At 34.1% G+C, this 12,184-nt stretch overlaps 1 pseudogene across 1 annotated transcript; it reads left to right on the forward strand.

The window, feature by feature from the left end:
• The first annotated feature begins 2,091 nt into the window (after positions 1–2,091).
• On the forward strand, positions 2,092–4,047 carry LOC107613179 (uncharacterized; annotated as a pseudogene). Its single transcript, XR_015895786.1, has 4 exons — positions 2,092–2,098; positions 2,160–2,320; positions 2,631–2,759; positions 3,409–4,047. The product of XR_015895786.1 is annotated as an uncharacterized LOC107613179 (transcript).
• The last annotated feature ends 8,137 nt before the right edge of the window (positions 4,048–12,184 follow it).

Genomic DNA, 12,184 nt, shown 5'->3' on the forward strand with positions numbered 1-12,184 from the left:
TCCACTTTTGTCTCTTTCTTAGCCGCCTTATATTTTTCCCAATTATCTACATTGTGGCATAAAGACCACTCTTTAAAGCACTCCCTTTTTATCTTTATCTTTTCTTGTACACTTGCATTCCACCACCAAGACTCCTTGTCTCGTGGTCCTATCCCTTTAGATTCACCAAAACTTTCTTTTACTGTTCTTCTAATAACCTCTGACATCTCTCTCCACATCTCTTCCGCGCTTCTATTTCCATCCCACTTTGCCTCTTCTCCTACCCGTCTTAGGAAGCTTCTTTGTTCCTCACCTTTCATCCGCCACCACCTCGTCCTTAGATTCTTCGTATGATGTCTTTTCCTCAACTTTTGCTCAACGCGAAAATCTATGATGAGCATCCTATGTTGTGTTGTTAAACTCTCTCTCAAGATAATTTTACAATTAATGCAAAATTTTCGGTCGACTCTCCTCAACAAAAAGAAGTCGATTTGAGAGCTTGTCATGCCACTCTTATAGGTTATAAGATATTCGTCTCTCTTTCTAAAACATGTATTTGCGATGAGAAGGTCAAAGGTTGAGAAAAAATCCAAAATAGTTTTACCCTCGGCATTGATCACTCCGAAACCATGGCATCCGTGAATACTTCCATACCTAGTCACTTTTCTTCCAACAAGGCCATTTAAATCTCCTCTTAAGAAGATCTTATCTCCCGAAGCTATGTCTTGAACCAAACTCTCTAGATCCTCCCAAAATCTTATCTTGTGTTGTTTGTACGAACCTACTTGCAGTGTACAGGCGCTAATAACATGAAAAGCACATCCCTCCACCACAAGTTTGATAGAGATGATTCGATCTCCCACTCTCTTGACATCCACTACGTCCTTCTTCCACTGCTTATCCACAATAATACCAACCCCATTCCTATTCTTTACCTTTCCTGTATACCAAAGTTTGAATCCGGAAGTATCCAACTCCCTAGCCTTCGCACCAACCCATTTTGTTTTTTGTAGGCACATAATGTTAATCTTCCTCCTTTGTCATGGTGTCCACCACCTCCATGAATTTTCCTGTTAGAGTGCCTATGTTCCATGTCCCAAATCTCAACCTTCTGTCACTCCGACCTTTACCTTTTACTATGTGAACTAGCTTATTTACCCTCGTCCGTTCACGAAAATGTGAGAACCCTTGCTCATTTAACACTACATCCGGACACCGATGCAGCGACTCTTACTCATTTGACACTGTACTCGAGCCATACAGTGCGTTGCTTCCAGGCAACGACCTAGCTTTAGCTCAATAACGTCTTTGATTCATGTCATGAAGATTCGACTAAGTTTTTATGTTGGTTGTCGAAGACTTAATACAACCCTCCTCCTTTATCTGGGTTTGGGACCGACTATGTATCACAAGTATAACATAGGCGGAGTTAGGTAACCAAGACCATATCTCTATTAATTCATCATTAGACATTGTAGTCATTGTGATCAAGATCAACGATGACTTACTTATTTGAAAGCCAATAATAAAAATATCCAAGATGGAAATGAGGAGTGAAACATAATTTAAGGGAAGCAACTACTGACTTAATTATGTTCTGATTAATTTAAATTCAATCATATCATATCAAAACTATTAAGATGAAATTTGATTTCAATTAATTAGGAACAAGTCTATAATGATATTTTTAGTTGAATTTTAAATTTTATAATTTTATCTTAAAACGATTTGACTAAAACTGATCACATAGGAGTCTATTAGAAAAAGATATATAAAAAAGAAAAATATAGAAAGACAATAAAATTAATATACAAGTGAACAATAGAATAAACAAAATTAAAATCATAAATTAGATTATTTATTAATTATTTTTAATTTCAGATTTTAAAATTTAAAAATAAAAATTAGGATTAGTCACTCCTATTAACACTAATTACGGTTAAAACTGTGAAAAGTGAAAACACCCGACAAATCGTAATCCCTCTCTCTCCCAAGCCGCGCCGCCCTCTCTCCAGAGACCACAGCCATCGCGTATGTGTCGTTGACTCCGCCATTCTCTCCCCAACGTCCCACGGATCTCCAACCGTCACGACGCAGCCACCGCCGAGCGCCATGACGGGTTCCCCACTCGCGACGCGTGATCTCTTTCTCCACCGCGACTCCCCCACTCGCGAGGTGAGACATCCGCGGCTCCACGTGCAGAGCCACCCCCAACACCACCGCAAGTCCCCCACTCACGACGACGAAAACCCTAGGCCAAAACAGCGCTCGCAAGTCGCGTCTCTGCGCCGCAAGCAACGCAGCCGCAAGAAGATTAAGCAAAGAGCTTGAGAGTGAAAAGGTAGATATCGGAATTTCATGTTCCAAGAATGTTTTTGTATAAAGGTGTTTGTGTAAATGATGTCTGCTTTCCACGATTGCTGTTCTATTACTGTTAATGACTTATTTCCGTGAGACTTCAGAGTATGACAGTATCTTATTTATATGTTGCTAGATTGATAAATTCTAATTAATAAGTTGCTTCAGCTTTCTAATTCAATATCCCCCCTTATTCTCTTCTATCTTCTATTTATTTTTTTACCTCTTACTTCTTTTCTTTTGTTGGTGAAGTTTCTTTATGTGAAACTGAAAATATTTGTTGCTGTTGTTAGCAGGTAGCTCGAGAAGACGCATGGGCTAAAGTTTCTATTCTTGAGCTTGAGATAAATGCCGCAATGCGGGATCTAGATTTTGAGAGGAGGAGGGAGGTTAAGAGGTGCCAGGGAAAGACTTATGCTTCGGTAAGGAACAAGTTTTTGTTTAATATGATCACTGGACAGTTTGAAAATTATGTAAGAATGAATCTGTATGTAGAAAAGAATATTAGAGGACATCGCAGCATAGACTACTTTACTTGAATACTGTAATTCTTTGGCTTGCTTTACAGTTTACATATAACATTTTTTGCTTAAATTGGTGATTAAAATAGATAGGAGCGGAAATTCTATAACTTCTTAATTAGAATTATCACTAGTGTGTATATTATGATTATGTGAACATTACTATCATAGATTCTGAATGGATTTTAGCAATCCTGAAAATACGAAGAATAAAGGATGTATAAACATCTACAAGAATATGAAAGTAATTGGTAGAGCAATTGAGCCTAAATAAAAGTAGGACCGCGGCTGACTATTTTTGTTGTATTTATTAGAATAGACTACTCAACAATGTCATTGTAGTAAAAATTGCAGATCCTGGTATTCGTCTATTGGATATGTCATTCATGCTGAGTTAATCAGCTTTGTTTAGTAGTCCTTGTTGGTTAACATGCCGCAACGTTGCACTGTTTTGTATTAAATGCTGATTGGCCCTTTTAACTTTATGAGGCAACATCTACACCTGCATTATGCTTTGATTTTGCCACTGACACTCATTGATGTCATGCAGGGAAACACAACAGACATTTTATTCCACTACGGAGGAGATACAAGTACTCTTTGCTGAGCAACAAGAGCAATTAAAGGCTATGCAGAGAACTCTTGAAGACGAAGAGAATTATGAGAATACTTCTATAGATATGGATGGAGTGATTGGTGGAACCCCTGGAAGAGAGAGAGAAGTTGCAGGATACCATGGCAAAAATGCTGCAAAGGCAGGATCGACTGCATCTACACAGAAGCGCAACAGAGATCAAGAAGAAACCTCAAGCAATGAAGCTAGTGTCACTGAGAAGCATGTGAGGTGAAAAGTCAAGAATGCCAAAATACACAAGAGTTCACCAGTGCAGATCATGACCATGATGTAAGAGGTGGCTTTGGTTCTGATATTGATGGTGCTGGCACAACAGATGTGGTGGATGGAGGGGCTGGCGGTACTGAGTGAGTTCCGAGAACTAAAAGTCCTTCAAATTATGGCATAAAGCATGTTGATTTGAATAAATCTGGTGGCTGAGAGTCAGAACACTCATTCTGACGATGCTGCCGCTAGACAGAATGAGCGGCAAGCACTCCGGGATATGATTGGCATTGTTGCTCCTGATTTGAGGGAGAAATTTGGTGGTTCTGCATATAATTGTGGTGAAATGAAAGAGAAAGATGGCAGTTCCACTGACTCGGACACGCAGAGTTGTAGCAACAGTGGAAATAAAGGTAGAATCAATTCAGAGGGTGGAGCTATGTCTGATGAAGAAACTCAGTGTTGTGACCATGTTGAAGAGAATGAAAAGCATGATGATGCCATGGATGAAGGTGATGTTGAAGCTACTAAGGAAGATTGAATCTCTTGTATAAAATATAAGTCAGGAAACTGTACATATTTACATGGGTTTCTGAAGACATCTCATCTCATCTCATGTATATAAAGTGGTTGATTACCCCTTGCGGTTGGGCATCTTAATGATCTTATGTTTTTGTTTATTATTATTTGTCATTCACTAGAATCGGTTTTCTTTGCGGAATAGTGTTTTATTTTGTATTTTTTTTAATTTACTTTTTTTAAGTATAGATAGTGTATTACTGTGTACAACAACAACAACAAAGTCTTATCCCACTAGATGGGGTTGACTACATGGATCAAACGACGTCATTGAGTTTTATCATGTATCATATCTATAGAAAGACTGTTTATATGCAGATCTTATTTGACCATCTCATGGATGGTTTTTTAGGTCTTTCTTTACTTTTCACCCTTAATTCATTTTCCATATCATCCACCCTCCTGATTGGGTGTTTTGCCGGTCTTCTTTTCACATGTCTATATCACTTGAGATGTAATTCTGTCATCTTCTCTACGTGTTATTCCAACTCTCTCTCTTATATTTTCGTTCTTTATTCTATCCAATAGTGTATGATCACTAATCCATCTCGACATTATCATTTCTGTCACACTTAACTTATGTTCGTGCTCTCCTTTAGCCGCACAACGCTCTGTACCATAAAGTTTAGTCGGTCTGATAGCAGTGCAATAGAATTTATTTTTAAATTTTAAAGGCACTTTTTTGTCATATATAAAATCAAACATACTCCGCCACTTTTACGAACTTTCTTGAATCCTATGATTTACATCATGTTCATTCTCTCCATTATCCTATATGATGCACCCAAGATACTTAAAATTTTTAACTTTTTCGTAGGATGTTTTTTTCCAATCTTAACATTTGAATTAGGGTTTTTCCTTCGGCGGTCGAACTTACATTTCATATATTCCGTCTTACTACAGCTTATGCGTAGACCATATACTTCTGGAGCATCTCTCCATAAATTCAACTTCTTATTTAGGTCTTTTCCTGACTCTCCCATAAGGACGATATAATCGACAAAAAACATGTACCATGGCACAGGCTCTTGGATATGTTCTATGTATTACTGCATTACTCACAATTTATATATGAGCTTTATTTATTTTGTTCAAATATATTGTGCTTGCTGTTATTTTTTTTTTACAGAAAAAACTTTCATATAAAGAAATAACCAACGACACTTACATTACGCAGAAGAAACATTAAATATGAAACTAAATAAAAAATGGATAAGTTTTATGCTGTACTATGATCTGAGAAGAGGCACAAAGTTCGATAACAAAAAATATTATACAAGAGAAACAAAGACCAGTTACAATCTCTTTTGTTTCTACATCTGCCCAGGAAGTACTGCAACATAGAAATCTATCTTTTCTTTTTCTCAAATTGGTTTGAATACTATCTGAAGTTGTAAATATTTTCATGGATGAAAGACTCTCGTTGTATCTTCATCCCGAACCTGCGAAAATATAACCAAAACACTCATAAAAAAAAATCCAATACACCATAAAAGGAGAGAGAAACACTACAAAAAAGTTATTTGATCTAAATCTGAATCTTAAATTTAGATCTGTAAAAGAAAAGTAGAAAACAACAACAAACTAAGAAAAGGGAAGAAAGGAGAAAGATGGGTGAAGGAAGAAAAGACAATGACATGGAGGTGTGGACAGTGAAAGAATGGCAATGGTGAGAAACAGTAACTAGATAAAATAAGAGAGAGAATGAGACTAAAAGGGGAAGGAGAAGAGACGAAAAAAAAAAGAGAAAAAGGGTTAAAGAGGGGAGGGGCAGAGGAGGGCCACCGCAGCCCAGACCTTTGCACTTGTCTTCAATTCGTGGTTCCTCCTTGTTCTTTTGCTTCTCTTTTCATAAATTTTCTTACAAGAATCATAAAATCAAGAAAATTAAAGTACTAATAGAATAGCCTTGAAAATCATATAATTATTAAACAAAAGTCACAACTTTTCTATAAGAAATACTAATGAAAAGTGCTTAAGATACTCACTCATGAACCACTACTAGGTATAGAGGTTTATAAGAAAACAATGGGTAGGATAATTCTGACACCTTGTAGCAGATTATGTATACGTAGAGATTATCTCTATTTCTGTGACAATTATGTATGGAATGAAATGAATAAAAATATAAAATTTTTAGGTTTAATTACTCTACTAGCCCCTATAGTTTTGCAAAATTTTCAATTAGACCCCTATACTTTTTTTTCTTTTAATTGAGTCCTTGCACCAAATTTTTTTTCTTTTAATTAGGGTTCTAGTTAAGTTTTAGCTAGATTTAAGGACTTAGTTAAGTTTAGAAAGTCTTAGAGAACCTCCCTGATTCATGGTGTCTGTTTTAGTTCTTTAAGTTTCACAATCTGAGTGTCGGCGTTCTAGGATTGCCTCTGGCATTCCCAAGACCTTATTTATTATATATGTGGGCACTTTAACCATACTGAGAACCTCCGATTCTCATCCCATACAATATTGTTGTTTTTCATATGCAGGTTGAGAAGCACCACTCTGTATTCTGAAGACTCTGATGAAGCGAGAACTCTTGGGACTCAGGGGCGTATTTTGCTTATATCTATATATGTATTTAGATTCTCCACTTTGTATTTTATGTTTGTCCCTCTTAGAGGTTGATTCGGAGAAACAGGTTGTCAGTTTTCTGTTTTGGCTTACTTTTGGGTTTATTCGTATATATGTATATGTATATGCTCTGGCCAGTTTAAACTTCGCGAGCCGAGTCAGGAGCTTTGTTATCTGTATCCTTGAAAATCTTCTAGTATGTATATATATACCTTTGCTGTTTTACTCTTATCCTACCCGGTTTACGTCCATCGTTCACGTAAACGTTACGGCTTTTGTTTTAAACTTTTCTTCACAGGCTTCTAGTTAAAATTCCTTTCAATTATTATTATTAATATATATATATATATATATATATATATATATATATATATATATATATATATATATATATATATATATATTAGAGGTCGTAATACCTTACCACCTCAGTTTCATGACTTAAGCATAAGATTTTGTGTGGTAGAGTGTTACAGAGGGAATAACTCTATTCTATTCTGATCCAAATTAAAGCTAAAAATAAAGGATCATGTAGCAGAAAGAATACTTTTTAATTTTTGTATAAGTGAATAGAAGAAAAGTATAGAAATGTAGAAGAGTAGAGTACGTATGCAGAAGTGGGTAACTGCGTTTAATTGAGTGTGCAGTGAGATGAGAATAGAAGAGAAAAAAGCTTAGGTAGGGAAAAGAAGAAAAACAAAGTTAATTAAAAGGAGAGTTTATATTATGCATAAGGTTGATGCAAAAATAGGAGGAAAGGGTGGAAGGAAATGAGTAAGAAAAGAGATAGAGTTTTAGGAATTGAGGTTCATTAGGAATGGTTGCATCTATGTTAAGAAGATATAAGAGAGAAAGCATATAGAGCAGAGGGCAGCACTACACTATACAGAAAACAATGAATCAAATAATGGTTCCTTGTAAACAAAAGTAACACAACATAATCTTCTACATGTTTCTAAAACGAGCGCTTAACAGTTTCCTTCTTTATTGGCCAATTTTTTTTAGTTGCTTTCATAGGAAGCTATTATTCTTTCTAGAATATAAGAAGAAGAAAGAAGAAATAAGAAATTGAACAAAAGAGTTAAGAGTATAAAGAACTAGCTAGAGACTCTTCTATTTAATGGTCTCCGAAGCCATCATCACCTTGTTGTGTATGACAGCTTCTCCTCCATCAAACATGTGAAAATTTACCCATGATAAAGGAAGAAGACATATGGGACAGAACAATTGTTTTTCCTCAACAAAGCACAGTTTAACTATCGAAAATTGGACAATTTTATTAATGGTTACTACCAAAAAAGAAAAAAACTTAAATAAAGTCAATTCTTCAATCAATGTAGAAAAGTACATATAACCAACCAAATTCAGACAGAATAAAGAAGGTACAAAAATTGTTATGAAACCACTCATCCCAAAAGCTTAAGCTGATGGGAGAAGGTAACATCAATGGTTATATCTCTAATACTCCCCCTCAAACAAGAGCCTCTTTTTTGGGTTTGTTTGATTTTGCATAGGCCTTCTTTTCTCTTTTATTTGCCTTATGCTATTTTTTCACTTTTGGGGTTTACCAAGGATCGAACTCTTGACCTTTCGGACATAGAGCTCTGATACCATGTTATGAAACCACTCATCCCAAAAACTTAAGCTGATGGGAGAAGGTAACATCAATGGTTATATCTCTAATAAAAATCATGGGACAATAAAAAAAGTAACACATTGTTCACTTTCTTTTTCTCCACTAAGAACTAATACAAAAAAGAAAAGAAAATAAGGCACTGAATAAGTGTAGTAGCTGCCTTTAAAGCCATATAAGTGCCACCATTATTTCAAATAGCAGCATACATTTTATATATCAAGCCACAGAAGAATTATGAATGGGATAACTTTTAAAGAACTTAAGTGATTGATTTTATAAATACAAAGGATGAAGATAAGTACAGAACACAATGATTAGAAAATAATTAATTTAACAAAATGAAAGGTATATAACTTCAAATTAATGCATAGGTTAAAAAGCCTGGAGACCAATATGGCTAAGAAACTCATTTTTCAAGAAGCATGGTGGCCCTAAACCGTAAACCCTGATAATCAAATAAAAATATCTTGTTGACCAATCCTACAAGCCATTGGACCTTGCACTACACTATACAAGAAACAGTGAATCAAATAATGCCATTTTGTTCTATAGACAATGAATTAATGATGTCTACAAAGAATTAAAGCATAATAATCACTAATAAAAATAAGTCTAAAATTAAAGCACAATGGTCACTAATTTGCGATACAATAGTATTAATAGACAGTCAAGAACAACAAAAAACAAAATTAGTAATCAAAACAATAATAAAGTTCAATCAAACCAAAATCATAATCAAGTCAAGGCATAAACTACATAAATAGTTAAACATTACTAAAGAACACGTGGGAATACCAGAAGGGAAAGTTGCATTAGAACTGAGAAGGCAAGACAGAGAAAAAATTTATTGTTAATAAAGAAGAAATATCAGCAAATTAACAGGGAAGAAGAAGAAAAAGAAGTACCAGCGGAGCGGTAGTTCAAAGGAGAAATTGGAGCGAGAAAAAGCGGCGTTGAAGAAGAAGCTCGGGAGTGAACAGATCTGAAAATGCGTTGTAACACGGCAACTACGGTGGCATCGACGGCAGAAACTGTGGCGGCAATAGCGGCGAAAACTGCGGTGGCAACAATGGCAGCAACGACAGTATAGACAAAACAGATCTGAAAATGCATTGGCAGAAAAGGTGGCTCGATCCAAAAGCTCTCTACTGCAGCGGACACGGCAGTGATAACGGCGCCGACAGCAGAAACGGCCACGAGAACGGTGGCAAAAATGGAGGTAGAAAACTTAGGGTTTCATGGCCTCTCTCTCAGCTAACTTAGTGCCTCCCATTTGGAAAAAAAAAAAAAAGAAAATGAGCTTTTATTCCAAAATTTTGAATTTTAATTAATTATGGGTGGAAGTTTTTTAAATTGTCATAAATAAAATGTATTGTGGAGGTTTTTAAAAACCTTCACCAAAATACTCCTTCAAATAAATATTAATCTTGTAATGTAGTTACACTACACCACTTCCGGTAGATAGCAGCGGTTTTGGAGTCGAATAGCGACAGTTTTAACCACCGCAGAACAGATAGCAGCGATTGTCAATCCGCTCCAAAATAGGGAACAACAAAACCCTTAGCGGCAGTTTACAATAACCGCTGGAATAATCGCTGCTAGTTGATATTTTGCCGCAGATTGATTGTGCGGCGATTCTAACCACTACCAGAAATGGAACCAAGCCTGCTTGTCGTTCACAACTGCTATTAACCGCCACAAATTCTCAACTGCCAAGCTAATTTATAACCGCCGCAAAATGACGTATTATATTTTTTTCTACGCCAAATTTTTTAATATATGATCAATTCTTTAGTTCCTTTTACGTTGTTCCATTCATTGTGTTGCTTTAATTTAACAAGATAAAGAACCACCAATCAAACTAAAAAACAAAAAAACAAAACAAAAATATAAATTCAAAAAATTATATATATATATATATATATATATATATATATATATATATATATATATATATATATATAAAATTTGTTCTAAATGCATCAATGTTCTTCATTTCCTATTTGCTATTTGAATTCATAGGTTCATTAGTGTTTAGTTATGCATTCTAATTGTCATGGTTATTGAGTTAAATATATGTATTATTAATTATATTATATTTTTTTTAATTGTGTGGTTTTAGTGATATTATGTATGTATTTGGACATTGGTCTTTTATATGGATTATTTTTTTGTGGGTGTGTGCTACTGAATCGTGGATTCAAGCTATGTTTATATGAATGATTAGAAACTGCTCGCTACTCACCGCCCTTAGCTCATGGTGGTTCAACTTCCTCCATGTCACTCCTCTCTTCGATGTCACTGATTGCTTCTTTTGTTCCTGGCATTCCTTTCATCGTCCATCAACGTGGGATACCGTAGCATCTTTCTCTTATGTTCATCAATGTTTATATTCTTGCCTTATCGTGCTTCTCTTCTCACCTAAATGCGGCCGTTGTTATTGTTGCATTGTCGTTTGCTATTACTGCCGCATTGTTGGAGCTACTTGTGTCTTCTGTTCCCCTCTTTTGTGGTGTGCTCTATTCCTACATTACGTCATTCATGAGGATTTTTTTATTTAAATTTAGATATAAATGAGGTTATATTAGAAACAATAATTACTGATTCAGTTGTTTATATTGCACTGCAATAATTTTAGAAATAAGGTGTTAGCAAAGAATTCATTTGGCATATTATAATTTTGTAGTGTTGTTCAGAGGTTAAAAAACATTGAAAAAAATAGTGAATTCGATTAATGGTATGAACATATTGAGGGACAATTAACATAGGAAGCAAATAAATTAAGGAATTAAGACAATTTTTATGGTATTGAAAAGAGGAACTAACACAAGAAAAAAAGAGTAGAAAGAGGAACCAACACAGAGATACAAAAATGAGAGAAAATATATATAAATGTATTTGTCTCACATACTTAAAGAAAATGTATTTATGGGAGATAAAAAAATATATTATTAAATATCAACATAATGATAAAATATTGTATATAAATTTAATCTGTTGAGATTAAAAAAATCAAATATACTCAAATAAAAAAAATAAATAATAACAATCCGACTATCCAAAACAAAGTTTTGTCTCTCAAATATAATTGATACTATTAGTATTTAATAATTTTTTTATTGATTGAGATAACTTATATATATATATATATATATCATTGATTTATTTTAATTATTTTATGTAATTTAGTTTCAATTTAGTCTTATATATCTAATAATGAGTTCTATAAAAAAATATTTTTCACAAAATATTATAGAGTATCAATTGTACTATAAAATTAAATGGTGAAAATTTATTGAATAACTACTCAATAAAAAGAGAAACATTATTTATACCTATATATAAAGAGAATTGGGATGGTTTTATTTGAAATTTTGTTACTTTTTTTCTCTCAATTTTTTATCCCTCTCACATCATTATAGTAAAGAATTGAAGTTGATCCATTGGAATTATACTCGTTATCGATTCTTTAACGATTAAGCTATAAAATTTTTTGTATTGAATAAAAAATAATAAATAAAATGTGGTTTGACAGATACAGTACTTGAAAAAAGCCAATATTAAAAATAAATATATTAAACATTGCCAAAATATTGAAATAAAAAAAAATACTCTTAAGTTAATATACTTTGATATGTTAATTAAATTATTAGAAACCTGATTAATATATTTTAAAATTTTAATATTTTTTATTATTCTCTT

This window comes from Arachis ipaensis, chromosome B8, assembly GCF_059453495.1.
Source record: "Arachis ipaensis isolate K30076 ecotype BB chromosome B8, ASM5945349v1, whole genome shotgun sequence".
NCBI lineage: Eukaryota > Viridiplantae > Streptophyta > Magnoliopsida > Fabales > Fabaceae > Arachis > Arachis ipaensis.